General features: G+C 32.5%; 1 long non-coding RNA gene across 1 annotated transcript in view; it reads left to right on the top strand.

Annotated features, from left to right (window-relative positions):
* The first annotated feature begins 964 nt into the window (after nucleotides 1-964).
* Nucleotides 965-16,238, top strand: part of LOC308640618 — a 29,149-nt gene continuing 13,875 nt past the window's right edge. Inside the window, exon 1 of the long non-coding RNA XR_014020316.1 lies at nucleotides 965-1,040. This is a non-coding gene — a long non-coding RNA (uncharacterized lncRNA). The remainder of the gene's footprint in view (nucleotides 1,041-16,238) is intronic.

Genomic DNA, 16,238 nt, shown 5'->3' with positions numbered 1-16,238 from the left:
AATATTGGTTTATGTGTTTATGTATATACTTATTATTTGAACAATTTCCCCCTTGCCAAACCTGATTTATATTAGACCTTAATCTTGTTTTATAAATACTTGATTAAAAACATTATTTTAAACAGCTTAAGGATCTATCTCCTGAGCATAATTCCAATCACAAACTAAAGTGGGCATCTGGGTCAATTAAAAGATGAGTCAAATTTTTTCTTTGTTCCTATTTACACCTTAAAATAGGACTCCTCTCCCACTTGTATATGTTTGAGAACATACTAATTTCTGAATGCAGCATTTAATAAATATAGATGAGTTTTCATCAACAAATTCACTATTGTTTTTAAATTGTTTAAATCCTTGATCCTTAAAGTTTCACTGATTACCCCCCCACCTCTCTCTCTCTCTCTCTCTCTCTCTCTCTCTCTCTCTCTCTCTTTCATATTACAGATTGAACCCAGGAATGCTTTTCTGCTAAGAAACATCCTCAGCCCTTTATAAAATATTTTATATAGGAAAAAGGTTTTGTGACGTTTCTTAGAGCCTCACTAAGTTGCTGAGGATGGCTGGCTTTGAACTAGTGATCTCTCATCCACAACCTCAGAAGACTCCAGAATTATAGGCATGTACCACTGCACACAGCTTTTGATACTCTCTTTAAAATAATCAGTCACAACTCTAATAATTGAAATTGCATTTACATCACTTTTTTCTAATGCAGTAATATATTACCATCTAAAATATTTTTTTGAAAAAATTTATTAGATGACTACTATTTTATTCCCAGATTTTATTCTGTTACCTCTTTAGTATTGATAAATGGTCTTATTTCTCTTCTTTCTTCGTCTTAGATACGTGTGGTCTCTTGTTCTCAAATGCATCTATGATAAGTGTGTTGAAAATTATGATTCTAAACCTATCACGAATCCCAACATTTCCAAGAGTATTGAGAGTAGAAAAAGAAGAATATTCATAACTAATGAATCACTTTCAGTGGAAGCATAGTACCAGTGTCCAAGGTGGAATGTAATCAAGATGCTTCAGTGGTAAGGTGGAGTCAGAACACCACCCTAGGGATTTGGGGACCTCTAAAGCACCATGTCCACATCAGAATCTTTTATTCACCTTTTAAATACAGTTATTGCTGCTTGCATAAAAAATAAAACACTATGTATAAGAAAGGTGAATGAGAATTAAATCCTGTGGAGGCACCAAGGTTGATCTTTACTTCTAGTGGATAATTAGTAAAATAAGAAAAACCTTGCAATAGCCTCCATCTTTCCCAACTACGTGGAATAGAACATTTAGATGTACTGAACTGAAGTGACAAAAATGCATTTCATGGAGGTGGTACCAAAGAAATTTTAATGGCAGAATCCTGGAAATGTTAGATAAAAATATACACATACATATACAGTTATACAGAGAAAAAGATAAAATAGTAAATTCAGTGTACATGAGTTGTATGTACAAGGTAATGATAACAGCATGAGTTCTATGTACAAGGTAATGATAACACCTAAAAGATGAAGAAAGTAGTAATTGACGTGATACAGAACTCTATAATTGTGGGGAATAATAATAAAAAATTAATAAAAATAGATACTGTTATATCACTTTGGGTATGCCTCTTTCCTCTGCTGTTCATCTGAATTTGGTTCTCTCAAATAAGCTTAGGTGGGTAAAGTGCTTTCTGAATTTTTGTTTTCTTTTGTTTTCAGGATTTTGTCAGCTAAGTCTTGTAATGCCCAGTCCTGAACTCACTTTTGTTGCTTTTTTACAGTTTATTCTCATCTGCAGAGGCACAAACCCACTTCACTCACTTTGTTCAATAAACTGACTTTTTTCTATCTTTGCAAACAATGTTTGAAATAGTCAGTCTATAGGAGGGTCTTCCATATCGTATGATATGGTTCTCAGACCCTGTGGGAATTGAGGGTAGTTCCCTGCTGTTTTACTATCATCTTCCCTGTGAGAAGGTTTATCTATCTTTTGTATTCCACCGACTCAGAAGAGAAGTATTTGTGGTCATAAGGTAAAGAACACTAGAAGCTATAAGATTTGAGAAAATGCAAGTAATAACTGTCTCTTAGACTATTATAGGAAGTATGGCTATTTCATCAATTTGATAAAAATTTATATACTCAGTCATTCACACTGTGAAAGTCTTGTATTTAAATAATCCATAATTGTAAGAAATAATTTCTGGTTATTTCATTCCAATAAGTGACTTAATTTTTTAGCCATATTAAAATCAGAAATTACTGAAAATTAAATCTATGTATTCAAATTTCCACGATAATAATGTGATCAGAATTAAGTAGGAATTAAGAGAACATTGAACAAATTTGCTATAAAACATGATTGAAACTTCCCTGCCTTTCCCTGTAAGAAACAGGTTGATAAAGCAATGTTAAATTTCTGAATAGTATTTAAGTTTATTTGTGATTCATTTTTCAATACTAGTTTCCAATGCTGAGGATATAGCTCAGTTGGTAGAGTGCTTGCCTTGCATGCATAAGGCCCTGGGTTCAATCCCCTAGCACACTCAAAACAGAGAGAGAGAGAGAGAGAGAGAGAGAGAGAGAGAGAGAGAGAGAGAGAAATACCTGTTTGTTTGTGATGTAACTTATTGGTGTTCTTTGCTAAACCATTCTCTTCATGTTAGATACTCACATGTTCTCTTTGCTTTTAGTTACTTCTGATAACTTCTGCCTTGACTATTATTTTCTTATGAACCTAATAAAGATTCATTTTATTATTTGGAACTAAAAAAACTGATTTTCGGGCTGGGGATGTGGCTCAAGCGGTAGCGTGCTCGCCTCGCATGCGTGCGGCCCGGGTTCGATCCTCAGCACCACATACCAACAAAGATGTTGTGTCCGCGGAGAACTAAAAAATAAATATTAAAAAAAATTCTCTCTCTCACTCTGTCTCCTCTCTCACTCTCTCTTTAAAAAAAATTTAAAAAAAACTGATTTTCACAGAAGGAGGTTTTCTACTGTTATATATATACTCTGATCATTCTAGTTCTATATTTTGGAGATTGGCTGTTTTATTCCCAGGTTTTTAACCTATTCAATTTAAATTTGATCAATTTGTTGGCTAGTTTCCTATCATTTGTTTCATCAAGTGAATGTACTTTGATCAATTTTATGGTCCCATTCTCTACTTTTCTACCTCATTGATATTGGTTTCTTCAAAGTTTCCCATCAAAGTCTCTGATTGGTGGTGGGGATAACTAGAAACCAAACTCAGGGCTACTGGAGTACCCTACTCATACCCAGACCTATTTTGTATTTGATTCGGTGGCAGGGCCTCACAGATTTGCTTAGTGCCTTGTTGCTGAGGATAGCTTTGAAGTTGAAATCCTCCATCCTCAGTCTCCAGAGCTACGGGGATTCTAGGCTTACGCCTCCTTACCCAGCTAGATCTTGCATGTCTTAATTTGATGTCATTTTAAACTTGCAAATACAACTATGTTGCACTTACAGAAATATATTTCCATTCATTATGCAATTATTATTGTGGTAGCAAAATTTTTTTTGGGGGGGTAATGTTTCTCTATAATTTTTCTGTTGTACTTACTAAATTAAATATATATCATGTTAATGTCATGTTATTGACAGTGTTTTGCAACATTTAATATTTTTGTAGCTATGTAGTAACTAAAAATGAATAAGCTCATATTTCTTCAATCTTATATGACCCCAATGTAGCTAGTTTCAGATACACTTTTTACTGTTTCTACTCAAATTTGTCATTTTATGATGAGTAGGCCAATGACAAAATTTAGTTTCATTCAAAAAATAAATATTTAATTGTATTTATTCAGGTTATCATCACATCTGATAAGCCTATAAAGAAAATAGTAGTGTGACTACTTCATAGGTGATTGTGAGTTGTTTTAGTAATTAATATGTTACCACAATGTGTCCGTTAGAAACAGCTCATAATTTACTCAGTGAACATTCTTTAAAATATGATATTTTGAGAGACCTTTAGCATGACAGCATGAAGATATTCATGAAAGGTTAGCCCAGCAGAACTAGTGAACAGGAAAAAAAAATTCCAAGTATTTATAATTGCTGGTCCAGAAAATTAGCTCAAGAAAATAGACAAGTAAAGGTACAAACAAAAGTATAAAAGCAATAGAAATACACATTTTTCTACTTTCTTAATGGATATTGAAAGCAACATATAAAATTGCATATTTAAAATATATGTCCTTAGTTGCTCAAAAACCCTGACCTGAAAAATAAAAAATAAAAACAAAAACAAACAAAAAAACCTCTCGCTATGTGGTAAGCATTCTTAGTATTCTTCTTTATATTGTTTGACACATATTTTGAGGTTTCTAAAGGGAAAACATGTAAAAAATAGAGAGTGTCTTCAGACTGAAGTGTTTAACATTTTTTTTTCATCACCCATACACATACATTTGGCTTGGTACAAAAATCCTTGTTTAATTCTACTAATTTGCACTTTTTTTTGGAGTGCAACCAAAAGTTCCAGATGTGTATCTTCTAGTCTAGCATGTACTTAGTGCCACATTAGTTATTCACCAATGGAAATCAGTCCTCAAAAAGCACTGATTAATTAATTAATTAATTTTTAATTTTACTGTGGAATTGACTTAAGTAAATGTGTGACTCTTTATTTTATTCTTATTTTTGTTCTTCTTTGTACTGGGGATAAAATCTAGCAGTGCTTTATAATTGAGCAAAATCATCTCTGCCTAAGTTGCCCAATTAGTTTTGTACTTTCATTAGTATCAGGAATTAAACCCAGAGGAACTTAACCTCTGAGTTACTTGGAAAACTTTTTTTTTTTTTTTTGGTTAAATCTCTGAGGTTGCCTTTAACCTTGAGAATTACCTGCTTTTTCCTTCTGAGCTACTGGTATTACAGAAGTTCACCATCATAACAAGGAATCTTGTACTTATTTGGTTGGCCTCACCATCACAACTTACTAAAATTATAGATGTACACCATCATGCCTGATTCTTGCTGAGTAAATTTGAGGTACTGGGTTCAATTCTAAGCATCACATATACATAAATAAATAAAAATTAAAAGTCCATCCACAACAAGACACATACTTCACATTTGTTTATTATTTTATTACTAAATTAATATTTGTTAATAAAACTGGTTATTAAACCCATAATATTATAATTAGGCTTTATGAAACTGGATAATGAACTAAAAGTAATGTATATGTCCTGGTCTCAGGAGATTACACTTCATCAGTTATTTACAATATATATCATGTTCCTTTGATTTGCAACTGTTAGTTATCTCCTTCAAATAGAAATTAAAGTAGAGGCTAAAAAACTTGTAGGCCGTATTTGTTTCAACTAAGTGCTAATTTTGTAATTAAAAAAAACTATTAGATAGAATGGGAGATCTTTGCCATCTGCTTCACTGGCAAGAGATTAATATTCAGATACATAAATAACCCAAAACAAAAATAACCACCAAAAACAACCCCACAAATAATCTAATTAATAAGCAGGCAAAAGTACTAACCTATACAGATACTTCTCAAAAGAAGAAATACAAATGACCAACAAATATATGAAAAATGTTCAACATCTTCAGCAATCAGGAAAATACAAATCAAAACTACATTGAAATTTCATCTCAATTTAGTCAGAATGGCAATTATCAAGAATACAAATAAATATTGGTGATGATGTAGGGGAAAAGACACATTTACACATTGTTTGTGGGACTGCAAATTAGTACAACCACTCTGGAAAAAAGTATGGACATTCCTCAAAAATGAATTACAGTAGATGGGGTAGAGAGAGAAGATGGAAGGGGAGGGGAGGGGGGATAGTAGAGGATAGGAAAGGTAGCAGAATATGACAGTCACTAATATGGCAGTATGTAAAAATGTGGATGTGTAACCGATGTGATTCTGCAATCTGTATTTGGGGTAAAAATGGGAGTTCATAACCCACTTGATTCTAATGTTTGAAATATGATATGTCAGGAGCTTTGTAATGTTGTGAACAACCAATAAAAAAAAACTAGGAATGAAAAAAAAACTTAGATAATTAATTCATTTTTAGTAAATTTCAGATATTAGTCATTTTAAGGGTTTTGGGGATTGACCCCATTGACACTTTACCAATGAGTCACAGCCTGAGAATTTCAATTTGAAGACATGGTCTCTCTATGTTACATAGGACCTCACTAAGTTGTTGAAGTTGGACTCCAACTTGCAATCCTCCTGACTCAACCTGCAACATTTCTGTGATTACAGTAGTGCTCCACTGCCCCCTAAAGTTATTAGATTTTAAGAGAGCACAATTAAAAATAGAATGACCACGCGTGGTTTGCTTTGTATTCATAATCCTCTGACCTCAGCCTCCAAAATTGCCAGTTTTACCAACGTATGATAAATTGTGTAATTTGCATCTTTGTGAATTACTCATTTAACTTATGAGTAAATAACATGTCAGGAAACTTTATGCTCAGGCTCTTATTTCTCAGGTTTCATTTTGTCTTTTAGTAAATGCCTTGTGACTCCTTTTTCATAAATCTGACTGTCCCTATGCATAGTTTCTTCTGTCTGAAAACATGGCTATGAGTTATAGATGATTTTTGTTTGTTTTAATGCAGACTTGTTCCTTGCTATGTTAGAGTAAGACCCATGACATATGCAAGAGCATAGGTAAGAGAGATTGCCAACACTGAAGTAGAGCAAAAGTAGGAGTGAGGAGGCTGAGGAGCCCAGAGAACTGAGGATTGTGTGAGATGGAGCACACTAATCAGCAGGGAGATCAAGTTTATATTCTACAAAAAATAAATAGGCAATACAAGAAAGCATATATGTGAAGTATTAGAAAATATTAGTTAATCATGTGAAATTTTTATTCACCCATAAAACAGCAACAACAATCAATAGAGTATTAGTAGAATGTTAATTAGAACATAATAAATGTTCACTTTTGCAATAAGAAATATAATACAGTTGAAAATTGGCATTATATATTTTTTCAAAAAGAGATAAATAGACAGATAAAGCAAGACATGCCTGTAATCCCAGGACTGAGGGCTGAGGCAGGAGGATTATAAATTAGAGGCCAGCTTAATACACTTAGGAAAACTCTCTGCCAAAATAAATCAAAGGGACTAGGGATGTAGTTCAGTGGTAAATGACCCCAGGGTGCCATCTGTGTCCAAACATACAAAACAGAGAGAATGAGAGAAAGATAGAGAGTGAGGGGCTAAGAGAGAGACAAAGAGAGCCAGAAAGAAAGGGAGAGAGAGAGAGAGAGAGAGAGAGGCAACCAAGATTAAAAATATACATTTTACATGGGTTGTGGCAAAACAGTCAAACACCTGCCATGCTTGTGCAAGATCTTGGGTTTGATCTCCATTGGTGCATGCATACACACACTCACAAAAAATGAATATTAATTCATATAAGAATGTTAAAAACTTGACAACTTTACAATAGTGGTTGATGTATAGACATAGTTTTCTTATATACTTATTACAAATTATGAAGTATAAATGAAAATTTAAAAAGTCACAGTATATTCACATAAATGTAAGTGGATCTCACAATGAAAACTCAGTGTTTTTTTAACAGTAATAAGTTACATTTTTATTTCCCTATTTTACAGGCTTTAATTTTGGCTGCTTTATGAATTCCATAAATTATTTATCTTTTCATTCCTAGAAAGCACATGTGAACTTAAAATTAACTTTATAAATATTTTCAGGGTGTAATTCTTTATCATTTAGTATATTCACGTGTTTACCATCCCCAGCATTTAGCTTCAGAAACTATTTTAGATGAAAAGAAATTACTGCCCACTACAAGTTTTTCCTTTTTTATTTTTCACATAGCTCTAGGCAATGACTTATATGTGTTTTGGATTCAAGAATTTACTTGTGCAAAAAAATTAAATATAATATTAATTGTAAATCACATTATAGTTTCTCTCCTTACTTTCAATTAGCTTAAAGTTTCCATGTACACATTCATTGTAACATTTAGTGCTCTCATGAATCGTACTTGCTCAATATGGCTGGGATAATAACTCAGAGGTAGTGTGCTTTCCTAGCCTGTGTGAGGCCCAGAGTTCAATTTCTAGCAACACAAATATAACTTTCCTGAGTAATAGTCTACTGTGAAAATTTACATGTTTCCATTTATCTATTTACCTTGCATTGATTTTACATATTGGTTCTTATGAATGGTTCAGTAATAAATATTCCTATATGAATGACAGTCTCAATACATTTCCAGTTACTTTTGGTATATTTCAGAAATAAATGCTTCTTCATCTATTAATTCTTTATTTTACCAAGAAACCATCAATGTAATTTTACTTTTGTATCAGAGAGGCATGGAATTTTCAATATTCTGCATATTTACATTTTTTTTTCTTTTCTATGTTGTTTTATTTTAGGGTATTATTGCAAATATTTATAATTTTTGTTTACATAATATAAAACAGTTGCTTTGGATAGGCAAAAGGAATAAAAGAATGATGTCAAAAATAAACACATAGTTGTTCATTCAAAGGTATAACAAAAACATATTAGAACTGTGGTAGCAGTTCTATGTACTCTGTACTATATACTATGTACTATGAAGTCATCTAGATTTTAGGAATTATCATTGATTTAACAGCTTAAAAATTTTGGGGTCTCTGGCATGTATAACATTTTTTAATGGTTTATTCCCTTATTGTTGGGTAATTATGAAGGGTGCATTTTGTCACTGGAGTATGAGAGCCTAAAAAGGTAATTATTTGGGCTCTGGGCTCAATCAGCCTCTCAATAAGGAGGAATGACTGCCCTCTAGCCAAGGCTAAAAACGTGTAAAGGATAGTTCTTTGAAAACAAAAAGGAAAACTTGATAATTATGTCTTCAATTTCATGGTGAGGTTAATTTTGTACAGAAGTTTTTTCAAGTCCAATTTCTTATTTCTTATTTTTACTTTGGAAGCATAATAAAGATTCCACAGCTTAATCTGATTTATAAATATGTGATTGTTTTCTTCATAACTTTTTATAGTTTTAATTACTATATTTTAGTGTAAAACACATTTTATGTTAAATATTTTACATAATCTCATGTAAAATCCAATAACATTACTTAAAACATAAGCATGCATTTATATCAATCTACGTTAAAGAAGAGACTACTTATTCTCCAGTAATTTTTCTGACACAATTGCCAAAATTAAATTGACCAGAGCTATGGAGTTTACTTATAGATTTCTAGTTTTCATCCATTGTTGTGTTGCTCAATCTTATTTGTATATATACTACCTGAATATTCAAATAATTATAATGATTAAGGTAATAGGATATGTCAATGTCAGTAAGATATAATATGTAATGACAGAACATTTTTACTTAATTTTATGAGACATTAACAAGATCAACTAGTGAAAAAAATTGAAGCACAACATTTTTAGGAAAAAAAAAAAAAAACACTTTTTTTTTACCTTGGATTGAACCAGAGGCACTTCACCACTAATCCACATCACCATACATTTTCATATTTATCTAGAGACAGAACCCCTCAAAGTTGCTTAGAGCCTCACTAAGTTGCTGATGCTAACTTTGAATTTATTATTTTTCTCCCTCTACCTCTTGAGCCACTGGGATTTTAGATATGTGCCACCATGTTTTGTTAGTTTTTGTGTTTTATAAAGATGAAATATTGTTAACTTGCATTATTTAAAATCATTCTTACTTATTAACAGAAGTGTTAATAATCAGAATTATCAAAGCAGAGAATCAAGGTGCTGCTTGTGAGGATGATAGCTAACCCTCTGAAGTTCACCAGCCATCAGCTAACTTTTTCTACCAGAAAAACCCAGATAAGCCCAGCTTGAATTAATAAAGCAGCCCAATCATAATATAATAAGCTCTAGAGTAAATCATTCACCATTTATAATTGGAAACCAAGATTCTGTCACATACTTGGAGAAAATTCTGTGGAAAACAGCAGTTGCCTTATTGGTACTGTTTTCCTTTTTCCCTAAGTTAAGTCTGGACCATTATTGAGGTGCTATTAGCTTATGCAGACATGTATGCATCAGATTGATGCAAAAACTGTCACAATACCTCATACAAACTGAGAAAACAATATCACAGCTTAGGTAGGCATTAGGTCAAAGGCTAAGTTACAAAATAAGATGTTTGTCTTTCATATATTTAAGTTTTAGAGTCAACGCTATGAAAAGGTATACCAAAATGAGACATCCAACTCTTGGAACTCTCTGTTATGCTATCTGACATCTGAAATGGGAATGAGTCTGTGTCCAGCATCAAATAGAAAATAAAAATCTTTATATTTTATACCTTGTCTTTTGGTCTTACTTCTCTTTCTGAGGGCAGTGCCACTACTGCTGTTTGGTTTTGTGGAAAAGCATTTATTAGAAAGTGTATTCTCATATCTTTTGTATGGAATGCAGGGGTCCAGGCACTTTGACTCCCCAAGGACAGGGAAGCCATATTCTCAAAATGGAATGTGATCATTATGAATTAAGTTGTGCTAGAGCATTAAAATTGAGGGAGTTGTGAGGATGGAGTTCTAAATACATATATATTCTTTATCAGTAATTTTATATTTGTCTCATAATAAGAATACTCTAGATATATTCAGTTTTGTGATTAAAATAAATTTCAACTATGTCTTTTTTTATTTTATATACTAAAATAGTTAAATCTACACCTATGCCTAACATATTATTTGTAGTTGGAGATTAGGGGAGTGCTTCCCAGTTGAGAGCTCTAACTGTCTTTTTAGAAATTAGATCAAGAGACTTTAATAAAAAATTATTGCCCTTTATATAGTTTTCAGTAATTAACTATATGTATGCATTTAATTCATACATTGATATTATCCTATATAAAAGGCTTAATGTAAATATCCTATTGCCAGGCTAGACTCCATAACTTTTGGATAAACTTGCCTTTTAAAAAAGCTGCTGTCTGTACTCAATTATAATCACCTTTAAAAAATGAAGTGAATGCACACAAGAACATGCATATCTTGACTCATTCTGGCCTCATTCATTCCTGGAGGTGATGCCATCTACTGTTATTAGATAGTAGGCTTAATGGATTCAGACTAGGAGAGAAGCAGTTTCCAATCAGGTGCTCTTGGATGATAATTGATTAATCCAAATTATGATAAGTACAAAAGCTATGACTTACACTATCTGATCGAGTTTTAATTTCTGGAGCTTGTCATTCTTTCAGATTCATTTCTAGGCTTTCTTCACAGTGCTCAGGAGACTGAAGTTCTGCTTCCACCTAGATAATAAAAAAATCTATTGGGAAAATGCAAGTCACCCTGAAAGCCAGGCAATAGTTACTGTGCAGGGTATTGAGACCATATGTGTACACTGGAAAGGGAGAAGCACTCTGAAATATTTTGTGGAGATTATCTGGAGAGTAGTTGGATGCCCTGAACCTGAAATAAATCTCATGAGACATCCTTCACTTAAGTCTCTTTTTTTTTTTCTTTGACTATTGGCAATACTGCTACATGATAATGGGCATGCAGTCATTTCTTTTACTTACTCATTTTAACTCCTTGAATTTATATCCAGAATTAATTTAACCATGTTATATGTAATTTCTGTTTTAAATAGTTCAAGGAGTTTACATTATTTTCACAAGTGACTTTTTTAAACTTACATTTTCACCAACAGAGTGCAAGGGGTTTCTTTTTTTCCATATCCATAGCTTCTTGACTCTTTGTTTGGTATTAGATTATTGACAAAACTATTCTCTTTTTTTGGGGGGTAGGCACTTGGGATTTAACTCAGATGGGAAAAATTGGCTGTCATGGAATTTTTAGAGGGGCAAGCTGAAAACTGGAGCTCTTTGTGTGCTGAACACCCATAAATGCATAAACCAAGTTATTTGTGATTTAACTTCTATGTCCCAATCCCAGGGTCTTACGCCCATGGAAACCCTTGGAAGAACATAGATAACTATTATTTTTTTCTGTATTCTTAGTGGTATTAATGTGAGGATCCTTCTTCAGCACAAGCAAAATTAAGATCTAAAGCACAGAAAACAGTTTAGAGGTAGGGTGTTATATATATGGTCCCAATCTTCCTCTTCTTGGGGTTTCACTAGCTGGTGGTAATTCTGTTCCAATTACGTAGCACATTGCCTAAGGCTGGACTGAGATCCCAGCCTACCCTAGCTTCTTAAGGTCATCAAAGGGTAGACATTTTCCAAGTTGTACAGTTTATATAAATCTTTCAACTCATTTTTTTACTTTGCCTAAGAGGAACTTGAAATATAATATTTCAATTTAATGTATTCATTAATGGAAAGTGAGTCAGGAGCTACTACTTATTTACATTCCCAACATTGCCCTCACTTAATGTATGCCTTTTATCATTGGGCTATTATTGTAGTCATGTGTTTTGCAGATTTTACACAAACTACACCAGTGAATTCTGCCCCCAAGTCGATCTTTCTCCAGGTTGGCCATGTCAACCATTCACATGTGATGTTGTTCTTGAGGTGTTTAGATTTATGTTGACCTTTCAATTCCTATTAAGTATACATAAAGTTTTACATACATATACATTCACCTATGGATTTTGTTTTTTATTATTGTAAAATAAGTTGTTCTTTAAATTCAGAATTTTCAGGTTGCTGGTTTCAAATATAACATATAACATTCCAGATGAATTTTAGAATTTTTTCTCTGGTCACTTCTCTCATTAAAAGTAAAATATGCTAATATTTTAATGAAGTGATATTGTAGATTTAGGGGAAATTTTACATCTTGGTAATGAGTTTTATCATGTACACAATGATGTGTATAATAAAGTCTTTTATGTTCTTTTGTATATTTTTATTTTCTCAAACTCTACATATTTTTATACATGCATGAATGCAAAATAACATATGTATGTGACATCTACATAAAATTATGTGATGACTCACATATTTGTCAAACTGGATGTATTATGATGAAAATGGGTTTTGAAAATCATTTTCTCACTGTATTCCCTTTGCCTTTCTAACACTATTCTTGTTATATCTTTCTCAATGTACATTGCCTTTTCTCCATGTCCTGGATTTCAGCTGTTTGTAACAATACGGCCATATCCTTATATGTTATCATGGTTCAGATATGCAGTAATTTTAATAAGCATATGCTTCTGCTGGGGAATAGACATATATTTTCAATACCCCTTTCCTAAAAGAAATAACAATTTTTACTCTGTCTTTAGTTCCTTAGAATTTACTTGCTCCATGTTTTTACTTATACTATTTAATTTTTGTGCCACAGATATGATTTTAATTGCCATTTTCAAATTTCTAAAGCTATTGAGCTATTTTTTATTTATTGAACAGTATGTTTCCTTTTAAAAGGTGGCTATTGATCTCTTCCCTTCCTTTTATTGGCACCGAGCATTGAATTCAGAGGCACTTAACCCCTGAACAACATCCTAGATTTTTAAAAATATTTTCTTTTGATACATGTTCTCACTTGATTGCTTAGGCCCTTACTAAACTTCTGAGACTGGATTTGGACTCACAAGTCTCTTTCCTGAGTATCCTGAGCTGCTGGGAATATAAAAATCTGCCACCAATCATAGCTCTTACTTTCTCTATTTTGGAGTCTCTGTGTTTGATATTCTTTCTATTTTTATTTACTATTTTGGTGCCCAGTTTTAAAATCAGGGATTCTTAACTACTGTGCAACATCCCCTAATATTTTTATTTTATTTTTTAAGTTTTAGACAGGGTCTCTAATTTGCTTATGGGCTTGGATGTGTTGCTAAGGCTTGGGATCCTCTTTCCCTAGCTTCTGTTACTCCTTTTTTATATGTGAGGCATACATTTTGTCATATGTGAGGCAATTAGTTTTTTCCCCAATTTGTTACTTCAGTTTGTACCCTTTAATGGTATCATATTATAAATATGATTTGCATTTAAGTATTTTCCTGTTTTGTTATAAAGTGATCATTTAGGGGCTGGGGATGTGGCTCAAGCCATAGCGTGCTCACCTGGCATCCGCGGGGTGCTTGGTTTGATCCTCAGCACCACATAAAAAAATAAAATAAAGATGTTTTTTCCTCCAAAAACTGAAAAATAAATATTAAAAAATTCTCTCTCTCTCTCTCTCTCTCTCTCTCTCTCAAAATAAATAAATAAATAAATAAATAAAGGTATCATTTAACTTTGAAAATAAACAACCATATTTCTGTCTCTTAATGTTATTATTATTTAATATTCTTCATGATTAAAAAAGGTGTGTCATACTACTCAGACACATTCACAGCCATTTCTAAAGTTTATTTTGAGTAAGCATCTCACTAAGATGCTTAAGCTGATCTTAATTTTGCAATATTTCTTTTTCTTCCAAGTAGCTGGTATTACAATCACCGACCATTATGTACACTGTATAAATTTCTTTCTTGTAAAAACTATGGCATATCTTATATTTTTCTTTTATATTAAGGTATATTTTACCAGTGAATGATTTATTAACTAATACCAGGAAATGATAAAATGGCATTTTTATTATGCAGATACTGCATTGTTTAAGCAGATTTTTTTTGGAAAGTTTATCTTTTTTTTCTCCTTTATGGTAGTTCTGTTTCTCTTACATCATTGTCTAAATGGCCAGAGTCTTCTGAAGTATTCTGTTTTTAGTTCCACAGGGCTAATAACTCACCTCACCATGATATCTATATTGATTGCTATAATGTTAAATCCAATAGTCATATGTAGCACAATGTTTTCATTAATGATGGACTTTATGTACTCTAATGGCTAAATTATAACCTAGGTGTGTAGTGGTATATAACATGTAGAATTAAGTAAGTACCCTGCATCATTAGTAAAATAACAGAATCACCTTATGGTGCATTTTCTATAATATATCCACATAATTAAATGAGGCATCGTTATACATACCATACATTTTACAAGTATATAATATATAAATATAAAAATTTTACTTATAAAATTTACCAGAGCTCTTTTAATTTTAGTTGTGTTCTCAATGCAACATTTGGAATTACTGATACTTTCTATGCTATATTCAGTGTTAATATGTTCAAGTATTACTCCTTTGTTAGTATTTTCCCTATACACTCTACCTATAAAAATTGCCTTTCTCAAAATATTGAGACTGATATTTAGTGAATGAATTCTTTTATTTTGAATTAATCATTTAATAGTGTAATTTCAGGTACCCTAATTTTTTTGTCTCCCTTATGCTCTTCCCCACCAACTTTTATGAAATTAATTTGATTATATTTAACAATGCAAATACTTGATCGGCATCACAGTCTACCGATCAATGAATTATTACAAGTGGAACATTACTATGTGACTACTATTTCTATTAAGAAATAGAACATTATTGATGCTACGTAGAACAGATTCGTGTCCTCTTGCTTTCACTATACACTCCAGTCACCCTAGTGGTAACTTCAACTTTTTTGTTTCAACTAGTTATTTTAAAGTATTATTCTTTAAACAAACAAACAAACAAAAAACAATTGGGACCATTTATTTATTTTGTTAATTGTACAAGAATTGAGTAAAATATGTATCTCATTGTGTAGGAAACAAAATTTTACACCAATTATGCCTGAAGTTTTTTTGTGGAGCAAATAGGAGGGTGATCCTGAATCAAAAAAAGAGGGGTAGCTCAAAATATCAAGGATGGAGCATGAAGAGTTCAGTTATGAGAGGTTACCTGAGTATAAGGATTGTGGGATGGTTTGAAGAAGAAGAAGAAAAAAGATTAGGTATGAGTTACTGGAGACAATCTGAGGGAGCTCAGACGGAACAGGTTCAGAAGTAGAGGACCAGCAGATTTAAATTGGATGAGCAGTGCCTGGAGAGGGATAAATTCGAAGTCTTTAAAGAAAATGAGAGTGACATTTCTGGTAAAGCTCTAAGAGCAGGAAGCCAGGTGTGTGGCATACTTGTTTGATTACAGCATTTTGGTTTTTAGGAATGTCCAAATATGAGGCCACTCGGGTAAGTATCCTGCTGCCACAATATTTCCTGTCTTCTTCCCCATGGGATCAACCTCTTTTCTCATCTAATACACAGTTAGCAGTTTCTTCATCCTCCTTAGATCCTTTCTTTTAGTCCTTCTCCTTTCTTCTACTTGTTCCAATTTGGTTTTTCTTTCATTGTGTCCACATTCAGATCCTTGATTCTCAAGGATGCCACATACCTTATGCTTTACTCTGACATTGT

This window comes from Spermophilus citellus, assembly GCF_964194105.1.
Source record: "Spermophilus citellus genome assembly, contig: SCAFFOLD_238, whole genome shotgun sequence".
In the NCBI taxonomy this organism is placed as follows: domain Eukaryota; kingdom Metazoa; phylum Chordata; class Mammalia; order Rodentia; family Sciuridae; genus Spermophilus; species Spermophilus citellus.
Note: the sequence above shows the minus strand (reverse complement) of the source record. Positions and strands in the feature narration are given on the sequence as shown.